The following is a 16,333-nucleotide window of genomic DNA, read 5'->3' as shown; positions in this document are numbered from 1 at the left end:
AGTAGATTATTGGGTGATGAGATAATTGTTTAATTGGAGCAGTCTGACATAAAATGGGAATGGTTGGTGGCTTATGTTATTCCTTGAAGGCTGTTTGCTGAGGTACCAGAAACACCATTAAACGTTTGAGTTTGTTTCCAGTAACTGCCTCCTGAGTGTATTTTTTGGATATTTCTTGTTGCTGTGTGTTTGGATTTGTTCTCCATGCAAGAAGGCCTGGAAGACAATTACCTTTTTTATTTCTTGGACAGAAATGTTACTCTATGCTTTTCCACCCTTTCCACTAATATACAGGGTAGTTTTGAAGATTCAGAAGGAATCCCCCAAGATCATTGCTGACTCCTTTCTGGCCAAGGCAACCGTGGTTTTCCCTTCTTTTGGAAATGGCCAGGGACAATTACCACAAGTTTCTTCACAGACTGGATCTTCCCACACAAGAACAGGGGTGTTTGATACACCCCAACATAAATCAACTTCAAGTGACTGCCTGGATGATAGGGTCTTAAATTCTTTTTAGGCACCTGTTTACTGAGGATGTGTAGCAGCCTGCTACTAGAAGGTCGTATATTAGCAATTGTAAAAAGGTTTTCTAGTTGGTGCCAACAACATAACCAGCATCAATTCAGGGCTAGTAATTCTCTGGTTTTACAAATATTTGTGTGAGTTACTGTCCTGTGTCCTTTCTTATTCCTCTAGCAAGGTTCATTTATTGGTTATTTCATCATGTCTGCCCATGACTCCTCCTCTTTCAAGGCAGTCTCATGTCAAAATGTTTTTGAAAGGGGTTGCGCATAAGAGGCCTCCAAGGAGTCCTGTAGCCTATCCTTGAGATTTTAATTTTGCATTAGAGAAACAAACACGTGCTCCATTTGAACCAGCTAACCTGTCTGACTTGAGGTTCTTAACCTGGAAAACATGATTACTGATTGCTCTGACTTCTGCAACAAGGATATCTGAGTTGCAAGCTCTTATGGTAAGTCAGCTCTATTTCATTTTACATAGAGACAGAGTTTCTTTGACAACTAATCCTTCTTTTATACCTAAAGTGGTATCCAAGTTAACTTTAAGGCAAACTATCCATCTCCTCAGTTTCTTTCCTGAGCCTAAAAATGAGGGGGAAAGGGCACTCCATACCTTTGATGTCCACAGACAACTCAGGTACTATCTTTACAGAACAAAATCTTTTAGATCTTTGGATCAATTGTTCATTTCTTGTGAAGGTAAGAAGAATGAACAACCTGTGTTAAAGCAGACTATTGCCCAATGGTTGTCTAAGGCTATTACCTTTTGCTATATTGACTATAACAAAACTATTCCAAGCAGGGTCAAGGCCCACTCTACCTGGGCCTTGGGTTCATCTATGACTTTTTGGAAAGAGTTATATTTCAGAAGTATTCTAGAAGCTGCTACTTGGTCCTTTGTGCATAGTTTATAAAGCAATAAAAAATTGATTCCTTCTCTAGGTCCAAATCAGGCTTTGCTAAGACCATTCTCCAGTGGTTCCTGGACTCTTATCCTGCCACCTCCCAAGTGTAGTTAGCTAAGGTAACCTGACCATATAGCTAAAGTTACTGCAACAGTGATCAAATACCTTCTAGAGAAAATACACATAACAAATTCCCTCAGCAACCCTGAATGTACTCTTTCGAAACAACACCCACATCAACACACATAGTCACATCTCATGGAGTAGCACATTAGGTAAGTCACTACACAATCCAGCATTCTGGTCATTGGAGACTCCATTGTGAAACATACTGATGTCCATCTCAGCAAGCTGAGTAAAGAGAAAGTCATGGTCAATTGCCTATCAGGGGCCAGAATCTGCCACATTTACACACACACTCAGGTCTTTGGACCACAAGTACCAGAATGACTCAGTCATAGTCCACATGGGTGTAAATGATCTGAGATGTACCTCCCAAGACCATATGAAGATAGACATCATGGAACTCTCAGAATATGTGTCTCAGGCTGGTATGAGCCTAGCATTGAGCAGCATTTTACCTTCTGCATGGATGATGCCACAATGCAACCAGAAGATAACTGACTTTAATAATTGGCTTAGCTTCTGGTGTCATTCTAAGGGGGTACAATATTTGTCAGCATGGAAGGAGATGGTTGACAGACCACGCTGCTTTGTCAGGGATGATCTGCATCTCTTCACTCTAGGCTTTCAAATATTAGCTAAAACATCATCCTCCTCCCCCATAGTGCCTTTTTAGGCAATGACATACTGAAAGTACTTATAACAGCAAATCAAAACCAAGAAAATCTAAAGGTATTACTGCTCAGTCCTAGGAGTCTAAACAAGAAACTCCTCTCCCCACAAACTCTCTTCACCCTAGAAAATGCTGATGTCTGTGCAGTCATTGAGACATGTCTAAAGCCCTGGAGAGCACACCAGCAGTGCAAGCCTGTAATATTTCCACACATTTAGACCAGCTACTATGTAGACAGGGACGAAAGGTGGAACTGACTCAATTTATATAAAAAATAAATATACCTCAAACAGGATGATATACATGAGCTTCTCCACATTCAAATCACCATAGGCAAAACCCCATACCACTTCCTTGTAATCTATATGCCCCCCTCAATTACCCAGGAAACCCATAACACATATTTAAACTTACTGGAAACACTCCCCATGCAACTCAATACCATAATCATGGGTGACTTTAATTACCCACTATTAACTGGGAATTATATATGACATCAAACGTGCAGGCATAGAGATTCCTGGATTTGTAAATTCATACTCCCCGGACTGGATTAACAGTACACTGAGCAGGAGTCAAACATACTGGATCTGCTTCTCACTAATATGGGAGTGCACTGCACACACCCCTAGTGTAATGTCCTCTCTGGTAAAGTCAGACCAAAAAACAGTCTGTTTTGAAGTAAAAATAAAACCCGGAACCCCATCTAACCCTGGAATGTTCAGGATCTACTCTAAGGCTAACTTCCTATTATTAAGTGATAACCTGGCGAAATTTAAGGACCCATATACCCTGGGAACACTACTGTCTATGCAGAGCTGTTCATAGAAACCCTATACAAGCATGTTAATAGCTGCATAGAGGTAGCTGCACCCATCAGGAATAAATGCAAAACTAACCCAAAAGACAAGCCACCTGGAGGAATCACATCAATAGGCTGTATAACAAAAAAAAGAAAATAATGGCATAAATTAGAGGGTGTAGCACCCAGAAGGATAAAAGCACTTTTACCAAACTAAACAAATAACTCAGAGGAGAAATAAAGTCAACCAAAGCCAAATTTGAGGTGAATCTGGCCTCTCAGGCCAAAGACAACCACAAGGCATTCTTTAGCTATGTCTGGAACCTCAAAGGCAATACACAATTGTGTACAAAGATAATTGTTAATGGAACCACCTAAAATGAGCCAGAAGATATAGTAAACCTACTGTCAGACAAATTCAGCTCTATATTTTAGAGACGAAAAGTGCTTCACGTATTAAACTGGTGTTCTTCGACGTGTCAGAGTTGTCAGTGGTCGTTTTTTGGATTTGCTGTTGTTTTCTTCATTTGAACTACCCAATGTAACATAACCTATTAGGTCCTCTGGAACTGCTATTTAACAGTAGCCTCCAAACAGACTTTGTGCCTCACGAATGGAGAACAGCAATACTCATTCCTCTGCACAAAAATGGGCCACCTATAAACCCTGGAAACTACAGGTCCATTAGTCTCCCTAGTCTCATATGCAAAGCCATGGAAAAAATTATCATGGAAATGAACAGTAATGACACAGAAAACATCCAACACTGGACCCAAACCAGTTTGGTTTTATTAAGAGCAGGTCATGCCTACTCAACCTGGTGGACTTGTTTGAGAAGGCCACCAAAACAATCGATGAGGGCAAAATGGTTCACACTGCCTACCTTGACCTAATCAAGGTATTTGAAACAATACTCCACTCAGGCATTGTTTTTAAACTCAAAAGTTTTGATATAAGCTCTTATGTCACCCAGTGGAGAGGCAGCTGGGTCACAAACAGGACCCAGGAAGTTAGAACTGGGGGGGTCCACCTGTACAGAAAGGCCAGTCACAAGTGGAGTCACTCAGGGATCAGTCCTGGGTCTGCTCCTTTATGGCATTTACTTCTCTGAAGTCAAGGCCAATGTCAAGAGTCTCTGGCTGACCAAATTTGCAGATGATTCCAAATTACAAGCAGTTATGGATTCCCCCAATGACATTAATGTTCTCCAGTATAGGCTGACACAGACAAATAACTTGTGTAGAGCAATGGACTAAAACTAAATGCCAAATACCTGTAATAGAGACTAAAACCTTGCCTGTGATATAAATAGGACCTTCTGGAGAGACAGGTATGTATCCCAGAGATTATTCCTTCTCTAGAATTGGCTTCCCATCCATGTGAGGCAGTGTTGTTCCCAAACCCAATTCAAGTGTAACTTGGGCAATTGGATGAGGGACAGGGAATTCATCCCTGGTTTAGTGTCTAAAAAGGACAATGGCAGCCTGTAAATGGTTTATTGACCAGGCCCCTGCTGATAAATATTTCATCTCCCAAGCCCCTGCTTGGACTTATCAAGGGTATCAGAACTTGTTGGAGATTTGGAATGCATGGCTAGACTTAAAAAGGCCCTAGTGGTCATTAGCCTTCATAGTACAGTTGTGCAAGTAAACTTACCATAACATCAGATGTCTGAATGATTACCACTGTAGCTGCTCCCTCCTTTCATTCCCCTTGTTTTTTGCTGTGTTTTTTATGTCAGGGTGCAGCCATTTATTTTTTTATTGTTCTTAGCTTTGTCCTTTTAGGGCTCAACAGCCCCCCTCTCTGTTGGCAGGAAAGCTCTGACAGGCTTTGGGCCCAAATTGCATTTTATTCAACTCAGCTTGAGCTACCTGACAGTTTGGGTGCATGGAAGGTGCCCTGAATCTTTAGAAGCTGGCCAGCTGTTATATTGTTATACCCCTGGCATGATATAACCTATATAGCTAAGTCTACTTCAGCAGTGAACATTTGAAAATCTACTGTTATGGTAATTTTACTTACACAACTGTACTTTTTTAAATATTCTAAAAACTTTTTGCAAAATTCTAACATCAGTACCCTACAGTTCAACGAACAGCCTTCAAAGAACTCCTCCATCAAGAAAATCTGTGTCAGACCATGTCTGTGTGCAATTATCTTCTTTCATTTTTGTCTAAAGGAGTCAACCATACTTCCATATTACATTCCTTTCAGGAGAGTAACACTATGTGCTCTGATGCATTTTTGATCATATTTTCAGTTTTATTCCCAGGCTTCTCAGCTAGCCTAGTCTGCTTTCTGCTTATGCAATGACTCAGCAAGCCACAACTGTGTGGTAGTTGCTACGCTGCTATCTGTCATCTGTCAGAATCTCTCACTTTTCCTTCCTTCTCTCTTGCTTTGCCACAGACTTGTAGTTGCAGACTAACATCCTATAGTGAATTTTCTTCTTCTCTTTGTAATTTATTTTGTTTGTCGAACCTTTTACTAGTATACTATAAAACAGTCTAATAAAGTTATCTTTCAGGGTAATGGCAAATTGCTGAAGAGGGAGGTGACAAATTTCTTTCGCCAGCCAGTTAATAAGAGAAACAAGATTTAAATACTTCTTATACCAAAGTTTAAGTAATGAGTAAATCCATGTTTGTGTCTCTACACACAATTCTGTAGAAAAGTAAATGTGCTTTTATGTATAAATATAACGTCACATGTGAATTTAGATGTCACAATATAAATAAATATAAGAATAATGCAATATACTATATGTGTTTAAAGTGGAGGACAAACCTCATTCACGACTATGAAACTAACTTGATTAGTTAGTCTGGCTGTAAGTTTCAAATATGCAACATCTAAGACATGAGTCTAATCTAATTTTATTTTATTGTTTACTAATTTGACAAGCTGGACACACTTGTTTTACTAATCAAAGTTCCCAATGCAATTATCTATATGTTACAGAGAATGTATCAGATGCAGAATGATTGCACAGCAAATTCTCAATTAAAAGCAGTGACTATCACTACCTTAATATCTTAATTTTTAAAAAGTGCATGAGTAAAGATAATAGTTACCTGGCATTCCAGGCATGATTCATTTTTTCTGGATAAACCTTTGATTAGAAATCTCTGATCTTCATTGTTATTTATTTTGAATGTTTCTGCCTATCATTTTAGTGGCAAAATAGTTATATTGAATTATGTGCATTAACAAAACACTTTTTGAGAAAGCATTCTCAAATATTATTTTAGTTATCCTTATTGTTATTTCTTCTCAGTTCTTCTGCCTTTTATTTTAGTAAAAAAAGAAAATAGAAAATATTCATAAAATATATACATGGAATCCATATGTGTCACACACTATATGCTAACCCTGTTGGATAAATTTATTCAGTCAGAAGATATTGCAAATCTATATCTGATATTATCTTTACTTTCTGCATTGACATTCTTTTGTTTAGTTATATCGTAAAATGAACAGACTAATGCATTGTTAATCATTAATCATGCATCAACTTTTGTCTACTTTTAAATGCTTTTTACTTATCAGGAACCTCCTGATTTTGTTTCTCATGTAGCTCCCACTGTATTTCATGTAGAAGTAATAGACTGTAGTTTCCCATTACACCACAAGGTGGAGGTCCTTTTCAGGAATATAAATGACAATTTCAAAAGTGAAAGAGGGGACTGGAACACTAGCTGAAGGAGGGAAGACTGAAACATGTAGCTGAAGGGAAAAGGGCCTTGCAGCATGACTGGATTTTCTTTTCTAGTGCTTTGGGATAGGGAAGTGAAGTAAAAGATTGTGTCTATCTCTGGCTGAAATCCTGGATGATGGTATTTTGTGGAATCAGGAGAAAAGTCTGAAACCAGTAGCTCCATGCCTGCTATGATTCAGCAAGAAAAGGAGTTCCCTTAGGCCTAGTACCGAGAAGCCATAGATGATTACCAGAGTTCTGGTCGGTGATTTTCTACTTTTCTCATCAGAGGAACCACGGCACCTGGTCACTAGATATTCTCGACGGAGTGATGAGAGGCTCTGGCCGTCATTTTTATATTTTTATAAGATTGTGCCCCCCCCCCCAATGCTTTGTGGATTAAAAATACCTGGGATCCATATGAACTCCAACTTGGGCCCCATCATGCCGGCAGCAAAACTGTAAATAGTCACTGGCCAGTGAACAGGGTATAATAGAGTGTTTCATAGTTGGTCTGTTTAGAATTGATCAAAGGGGTAGAGGGTGTTAGTACTGCTGAATGACATTGCATTCTCTCGTATTTGTATTGTGGCACTATAAATCTTTATTGTTCAATGACAATGCATTTTGTCATGTTAGTACTGCTGCCTTAAAGAATCTTTACTGCTCAGTGACATTGCATTTTCTCATATTTGTATCATTGCATTATAAATCCTCATTGTTCAATGACATTGCATTTTGTTCATGTTAGTACTGCTGCCTTCAAGAATTTTGCTGCTCAATAGCATTGCATTTTCTCATATCTGTATTGTTGTATTATAACTCTTTTATTGCTTAATGACATTGCATTCTTCCCTTGTTTGTATTGCTGCATTATAAAGCTTTACTGCTCATTGATATTGCCTTCTTTGTGCATGTTTGAATGTCAAGACTTTCTTCTGTTGAGTTCTGGGGAAGAGGGTGAATGTATGTTTTTATTGCATGCATATCTCACATTGCTTTATTGCTAACTGGTGCACTGTTGAAATAATTTGTTTATGGTTGTGCTATTGCCTTTTTAAACTAGATGTGTCACCTAGAATAAAATCTGTCCCTCTTGCCACCTTGGTGTGTTGGGCCTATATGGGTGTCACCCGAGTCAGGTAGGAAGGAACCCATATCTCTTCAGCTACACCTGCAGGTGTGCTACATTTGGGGACTCATCCGGGATTGTCTGTACTGCCTTGGACTCCACCCTATTCCCCTGTATGTGTGGAAAGCAATCCAGCAGAAACATGAACTCAGAAGCTGCAGTTTCACTGCCCATAAATACTATAGGGCTTGAAGTTTTGAATGCTTTAGGGAAGCATTTTAGAAAAATGCTTAAAGCCTACACAGCCATTCACTGGGTTTGGCTACCGCAAATTGCGTTTCCATTCTGGCAAACAACCCACACCTCAGGGAGAGAAATATTTTGAATACTGGATGGATCAGGCCTCACAAGCCCTAGAGATGTGGGATATCCCAAAATCTCAGAAGAAGCAGCAGATAGCTGAAAGTCTAAAAGGATTAGCTGCAGATACCATACGCAACCTAAGGATGGGTAAGCAAGATTGCACGGCCAAGGACTATTTAAACATACTGCAGGATGTGTTTGGAAGGATCGAGATGGATGCTGACCTACTGTATCAGTTTGAACATACATACCAAGAAGTTGATGAGAAACTATCTGATTACATTAAGCGATTAGATAAAATGCTCCACCAGATCATCCTAAAGAAGGGGGTGGATCCGAAAGTAGCTGACCAAGTACAGATTGGACAAATTTTACAGGGAGCTCAAGCTATGAACCCCCATTGTGTGTAAAATGAGGATGAGAAATAGGGAAGAGACTCTAACTTATTCTCAGTTGGTAAAAGAGGTGAGGGAAGAGGAAGCCCTGTTGGAAGCCAAATCTCAGTGTTCAACAGCAACTAAAACAGTGAGTGAACACCAGAAGGAGCCTATAGCCGTGCTCACTACTCAAAGAGGAGTCATGGCCCAGAGTGTCTGCAATGTAGAGGTGTCACAGTTGCAGATGCGGGTGTCTTCCTTGACTGACGCCATAGCTCAAGTCACCAAGACAGTTGCAGCCATGGTAACTTTAGCTGAAGGGAGGAATACATCATCTAGAACCTCCACGAAAGGACTCAGGGAAGAACCAAATCAGCCAATGCTCAGAGTTCCTACTGGAGTTTGTTTTCACTGTGGAGATGCAGAGCATATAAAGCGACCGTGTCCTAATGCACAGAACTTGAAAAGAGTGAACAAACTATTATTGGCTACTGCAATGCAGGGAAACTTCAAAGGGCCTCAGTGAAGGAGCCAGCTGAGTGCCCAGTTACAAAGAGTCCATAAAAATCTAACATCAAAAACAGCATCCTGGATCTCCTTTCCACACTAACCCTTGTAATAGGGGAGAGAAACTGCCTACTATGCACACTTCTAGCTCATCTGAGGTGAACAACTGAATTGGAAAGCCATCTCAGCCAAAATCTCAGCATCTGAGACAGCAAAGCATTACTAAGCAAGAGTCTTATCCATTAAAATGGTGAGGTCAACCGGTGATACCTCAACCACATGCTGACTGCCATACAGCTGAACAACACCGGAAACAGAAACTACCCAATGGCCTACTGGGACCATTCCTTGTAGTGTCAGTAAAAATAGAAGGAGTATATAGTAAAGCACTGTTGGATACTGGTGCACAAATCACCATTCTGTACAGAGACTTCCACCAAAAATAGTTAAAGCATTTGCCACTTGAAAAGTTAGAAGATTTGGAGTTCTGGGGGCTAAGTGACACGAAGTTCCCTTATGATGGTTATGTCTCACTCAATTTAGAATTTTCCACTTCAGTTGTCGGGTCAATAGAAGTTTTTGAAACACTCGCTGTTGTGTGCCCCAGGTGACTTGCCACAGGGGCTGGAACTAGTCCCAGAAGTTTGGTCTGTGGACAGGTTAAAGCATCCTTATGACACTTTGCCTGTGCGGTTGAAAAATAAAGGAAGTACTCCAATTGTCCTGCATTTACAAGTGCGTTTGGGAAATGTTTATGCTGCCACTCCCTTACTTGTTTCTGTGTTGATAAGGAATGAGAGCAGAGTCAACAAGTTGAAGCTGGAAGATATTGAGATAGGAGGTTGTGTCTTGCCCCCTGAGTGGCTAACCAGAGTTACAGAGCTACTAATGAAAAATAAAAATTGTTTTTCTACTAGTGAACTAGATGTGGGCTGTGCAAAAAGTGCAGAACATTGAATAAGAGCAAAAGAGGACCAACCCTTCAGGGAACGTTCCAGAAGAGTAGCCCCAGGAGACCTGGAGGACTGTCCCTCTTGCCACCTTGGTGTGTTGGGCCTATAGAGTTGTCACCAGAGTCAGGTAGGAAGGAGCCCATATCAATTCAGCTACACCTGCGGGTGTGCTACACTCATTTACAAAAGTGTCTGTTATTAAGTCTAGCCTCATAAACCAGGGCATTACAATTTGATCAGGTTCAGCTCATAACAATTCCACATTAATTAAAGGCAGATCATGGCAGCTAAATTTTGAATGCTTCTTTGAAAAGTTCATGGAGATGGTGGACAGTGGTCACAAATACACAGCCTATATGGATCTGGCAAAGGCATTTGATACCATACTACACGATGTGATCATTAATAACCGAATAGCCCTAAACATTGATCCCTATGTGGTAAGATGGATTGCAAACCAGTTCCAGGTAGAGCAAATGTTGTCAGGGTCAGTGATGTCTCCTCAATTAGGGAAAAGGTGACCAGTGGTGTTCCCTAGGATTCTGTGCTAGGCCTCATCTTTTTTAACATTTATTTCTCTTACCTAAACTCTAACAATAAGGATCTGTAGATGATTAAATAGTTTGATAATTATAAGCTGAGTGTAGTAATTAAATCAATCAATGTACTAATGCCTTTCAATTGGCATTAGCACATGTTAACTTCTGTTGCATTAAAAAAGGACACAAACTTAATGCTAAGAAATGCAGTATCATCCACTTTGGAAGACATTATAATGCAACCACCTATTATACCAATGACACTCAACTCTCCAGTGAGTCTATTAATAGGGACTTGGGCACCTGGATGGAAGGCTCCCTCTCCTTCAATCACCATGTGGCAACTGTAGTCAGAAAGTCCTCTTGTATCTCACAATTACTGACAAAGGGTGTCACATCTAAAACCAAGAAAGTTATAGTTTCCCCATTACTGACAAAGGGTGTCACATCTAAAACCAAGAAAGTTATTGTTTCCCTGTGCTCTTCCATAGTTAAGCCCATTATAGAATATAGTGCACCCTTGATAGGTTTGTAGGTAGTTACTTGTTTTGCAGGGCAGGGGACCATTAAAGAGCCTAGCCCAAATTCCCATTTGCCTCCAAGAACTTTCTGTTTAAGTGACTCACTGAAGGTCATACAGTGTACAGATATGGACTGCGGGTATCCAACCCTGTAACATAGGGACTATAGCTCACAACCTTAACCATTTTGTACCAACATTCAAACTATCTCACTGGACACATCAAAAAACTTAAACTAACACAGAGTTTCCTAACAAAAAGGATCTTGGTCTTCAACAAATTTTAGTTATCTGAAAGGGATGGAATTACTATCACTATAATCTGTATTGTATAGGATCTTTAAGTGAGACCTGTGCATTGCCATGCATGCCCTCGGAGACCTTATTATCCATGATCTCCTCTTTCTTGATATATTCAATAGTGTAGCCAATAATAGAATAAGAAATCTCAATTTACATCAAGTAATAAAACTGAATGGAGAGTTAAGTTCATTACTCAGTGCCTCCCCTTGTTCTGTAACAGACTCTTCTTGTATGCCAAGCAATGTGACTCCATGCTGACCTTTAACACAGCTTAGTCAAATGCATGGGAGCCTTAAAACACACTCCAGGACTTACAGACCTTGTTCTTTTTGAAATTTTGGTAGATTCTGAGGGTGATTTTGACAAGGCAGTCTTGGCCACTGGTTGAATAGCTTTCCATTTCTTATGATTCCTATGCTTCCATTTTGGGTTATGTTAAGACCTTAAGATTACAGACTCTTCTGGAATGGCTTGAAAACAACATTTAAGGGAGGTGACAAATGAAACCCTAAACATTATCATCGTACCAGCTTAATCAGTATTGTGGGCAATATAGTTTTGAGAGGCTAACAACAGTAGTTATTATAAGCTTTAAACAAAGTGTAGACACCCCAGTTTACATCAACATAGGTTTGTTTCTTTGAGATCTTAACGTGACAAAACTGACTAGGTTTTATGATTGTGTCAGTGATGTGAGATCCCAGTTATAGTGAACTATGTAAAATTAGTGAAGGCATTTGACAATATTCCATATAATAAACTTTAATAAACTTATTAGTAGTGTACTTCTCTCCAAATGAACATTTTTGCTAAGTGAATTAGTCAAGGATTAGCTAATCATAAATACAGGGTTTCTATCAGAGGCTTAACTTTCAGTTAGAAACTTGTACTTAGTGGTGTCTACAAGGCTCAGTGCCAGTTGTCATTTAATCTGTTTTTATGAATTTTCTCTTTGTAGCTATTTGCTCTTTAAATTTGTTGATGATTGTGGACTTGGTGCCATCACACATAACTGTGAGGACTTCAAAAAGTTGCAGACTGAATTCTGTAATCCTAACAGATTGTATAATGACAGTATGCTAAAAATTAATCTAGCAAGGTTTCTGCTATGATGAATTTCAGGCCTAGGAACAGTGAGCTTCCTTTATATTTCAGCAATGTTCTATTAAAGTGGACACAGATTAGAAAGATCTTAGGATGGTGAGCAGTGAAAATTTTAATTTCAATTACAGTGTTGCATATTTGATTAAAAGGGCTTATGTCTTCTTCATTATGATTTAGATGACTTTCCCACACCTGTATGACCATAGTTACATTATGATTTAGATGACTTTCCCACACCTGTATAACCATAGTTACAGTGACTGGATTTTTATCATGTTGTTTTCATTGCAGGTTTTCAACACTATGTTAACTGACATAGTGTGAGACCAGGGGGTGCCATAGTAGAGTTTTTAGTTATATACACATAAGTGTGGATTGAGAGTGCACTTCCCTCCATGCGAGGGGTGAGAGGGGGCATTGGTGGGTTTCACTATACAAAAATGCTTTTTTTTCTCTTTATATTTTATTTTGGAGTTACTTTTCATGTTTGGAAAAAAAAGATCAATAAAATGTAACTCATAGTAAAATAATTCAATGTAACATATAGAAAGTTCTTTGATATGGAAAGCCATGGAACAAAGTTTTGCTCCCTTCATATAGTACCTTGGTTAGACTATAATTAGAATATGACAATGTATTTTATTATTAGAAAAATATTAACAGTGCAGTTGAAAAGGGCACCAATTTATTTATTTATTTATTTATTTCTCCTTTGTTGACCAGGTTGGTCTCACTAGGCTAGCAACCTTGTTTCAGGGGAGACCTGAGGTGGTATTTATACTACTTGGGAAAATTTGACCAGGGCATTGGGGAACTTTCCCTATTCTTTTTGAAAGGTGTCATGGGATCTTTTATATCCACCTGAGCTACCAACTTCTTAGGCAGATGGGGTCTCAGTTTAACATCTCACCTGAAGGATGACACACTCAGGAGTACAGCACCCACAAATGCAGCTTCAGCAATCCATCTTCTTGGGGTGGGAATCAAACCCACAGCTTAAGCCAAAGATGAGTGCGCTACCTGTTGTGCCACTAACATATTTTGTTACTGTACCCATGCAGTGGTGGTGCTGTGGTAGCGTTGTTGCCTCACAGTAAGACGTTGTCCTGTTCGATTCTCAGCTAGAGCGTCTTCTGTGTGGAGACATGCGTGAATGGGCGTACCTTCATTGAAGGTTGTGCTTCAGGGCCGTCAACTCGGCATGTAAAAATTTACTGTCAATCATTAGCGGACCGGATTTCTGCTGTGGTGACCCCTAACCAGGAAAAGCCGAAAGACACAACAACAATCCATGGCTTGGAAATCTTTTTTAAAGAAATAAATTGAACAGCTTGGAGTTTCATTATATCAACTATTGACCTATCATATGTTTGCTTGTAAAGAATATCAGTTGTTTTGAAAGACCCCAAGATGGAACTAATATTGGTCTTCATCCTTCCATCACCAAAAATGATACCACAATACCAACACAAGGTGAATGACTATAGCTATTGGTATCATTCAACATGGGTCCTGGCACAAGATGATTGATAACTCCATATGCTTTGCTTGGGAAGGCTAATAGCTCTCTTCTCATGACTTTTGCATATTGACCAAAATGTTTTCATTTACTGGGAACCTACATACTACAACCAAGTATGTGTAATATTTTCTAGATTTCATAAATGTTGGCTCCTTAGGCTAAGTAGTTCATGTCCTAACTATGGATCAAAAATATCAGCCTCTAATACTCTTCAGTTTAGTAAGCCAGTTAAAGCAAATCCAAATCACTTCAGCCTCTAATATTCATTAATGGACATGAAAATAAGTTCTTTCTGCCTCTGATACTCTTTATACATGTACATTTAAATAGCTCAGTCACTACTAGTTTTCATGCATATGAATTCCACAGTCTGAAAAAAGAGGTAGAGTGTGCAAACTTTATTTAAAAAGGTATTTCTTGGATGGACCTTGAAGAGAGGGTAATTATATAAAGAACTTGCTGAGGTTTTTGTTCTTACAACCAGGGGTTCCCGCAGGATTTTTTGCAGGAGGGTGCAAACCTAGAGCCCCCCACTCAGCCCCCCCCCCATGCAGCCATTCCAGGGTCCCATTACTTGACTATTTCTCCCCAGTTGCCATAAACACTGTTCAAAACTCTCAGTGTGCATACTGTTTTGTGCTTTACTTCTACAATGATTACAGATATTTGGATTTAATTTACAACTTTTATTTCAGATTTTTTAGCACAAACACTGATAGACATTTGATAAACAAATCAATAGTCTTACAAGGAAAACAACTTAGCATTAAAACTTCTCTATCTTTGAAACTCACTTTCAATGAAACAGCATTGAAACCCACATTCAAAGAAAATGCATCTGGCCAGTGATGGGCTAAGTTTACCTTTGGGCTGTTTTCAAATCATAGGCCTCTTGCACACATTTCTAGGACCATGCAAAAGTTATTTGATTCACCTTCCTGATTGTATTAATTATAATATATAATAATTGAATTATATCCCTTGTATAATACATCACCACTTGTAGAGTGTGTTTTAAATTTATAATTTTGAACATTTTTCCAGTAAGCAATGAAACAAAACATATGAACCAATAATGACAAACTGCCCAATTCAGAACATTTCAACCATAAAAGGCCACTCAAACCTCTGTCATTACAATCCACCAATATCAGTCAATATGCACAATCTCTGCAGAAGTAAAAGTCATCTGAATAATTCCACATTAAAGAGTTCTGAAACTAATGAAGAAGTTGTTGCTAGAAAACAACTTTATATTTCAGTATTTCATCTACAAATTCATTACCTGCTGCCATTGAAGAATAAATTGCCTATGTTACATTATAAGATATTAAGCTGGTATATTGCAATAGGGAATAGGTGGCATCACATCCAAAGGAGGACATACTCAGGACTGCAGCACTCCACCCCCTTAAAATACAAATCTACATGCTGTAAGAGTAGAACCTGCATCCCTCTGCATCAAGATGCAAGTATACTACCCGCTATACTACTAACACTGCTTTAAAATTCTATACCACAATAGTGATACCATTCCTAAACACAACAGTTGCATATTTTAAGCAGACTTAGCATGAGCAGCAGTAAACCTCTCTTCCCTTGAAGCTCACAATTCCTTGAAAATGCACTTTAAAATAAATTCCACCTGCTAACTCTAACTAGGGCATTTCACTCTCTCACACATTACACACCTCAAACTCTTAGTGCATGAAATCTGGACAAATGCTAAAATAAATAGGGACAGATTATAAATATTGCTCTCATGAACTTAGAACATTGGTAGAATAACATGATTTGTGTTAGTATCCATTTTTATAAAGGATATGATGTCTAAAACTCAAATGCCTGTCATTATTTAGTAACTTCAATCCTTTTTAGGAGGAATATGGGGAAAAAATCTGGACATTCTGCAAAAACCTGGACAGCTGAGGGGGTATGCTTCCTCCCTCTTATGCAAACATACACACACAGAATACATTTCATTCTCTTAGCACAAGAAATCTGGACATAGCCTGTTATAATTTTGGGGAAAAAGCAAAGGCCCAAAACTAGGGACACATTTAGAAAGTTACTTGAATAACATGATTTGTGTTAGAATGCACTTTCTGAAGGATATGAAGTTTAAAGCTCAAATGTCTGTCATTATTTTCTGAATTCAGTCCTCAATAATTTAACAGAAAACACAGTTTTATAAGAAACAAACTGAAAATATGAGGCAAAAATCTGGATAATTGTGAGGTATGAACCCCCCTCCCTCTTACACACACACCTACCTCCCTCTTACTTGCACACACACACACACACACACACACACACACACACACACACACACACACACACACACACACT

Source organism: Protopterus annectens, chromosome 17.part0, assembly GCF_019279795.1.
Source record: "Protopterus annectens isolate FY-2018-M chromosome 17.part0, PAN1.0, whole genome shotgun sequence".
NCBI classification, from domain to species: domain Eukaryota; kingdom Metazoa; phylum Chordata; order Ceratodontiformes; family Protopteridae; genus Protopterus; species Protopterus annectens.
Note: the sequence above shows the minus strand (reverse complement) of the source record.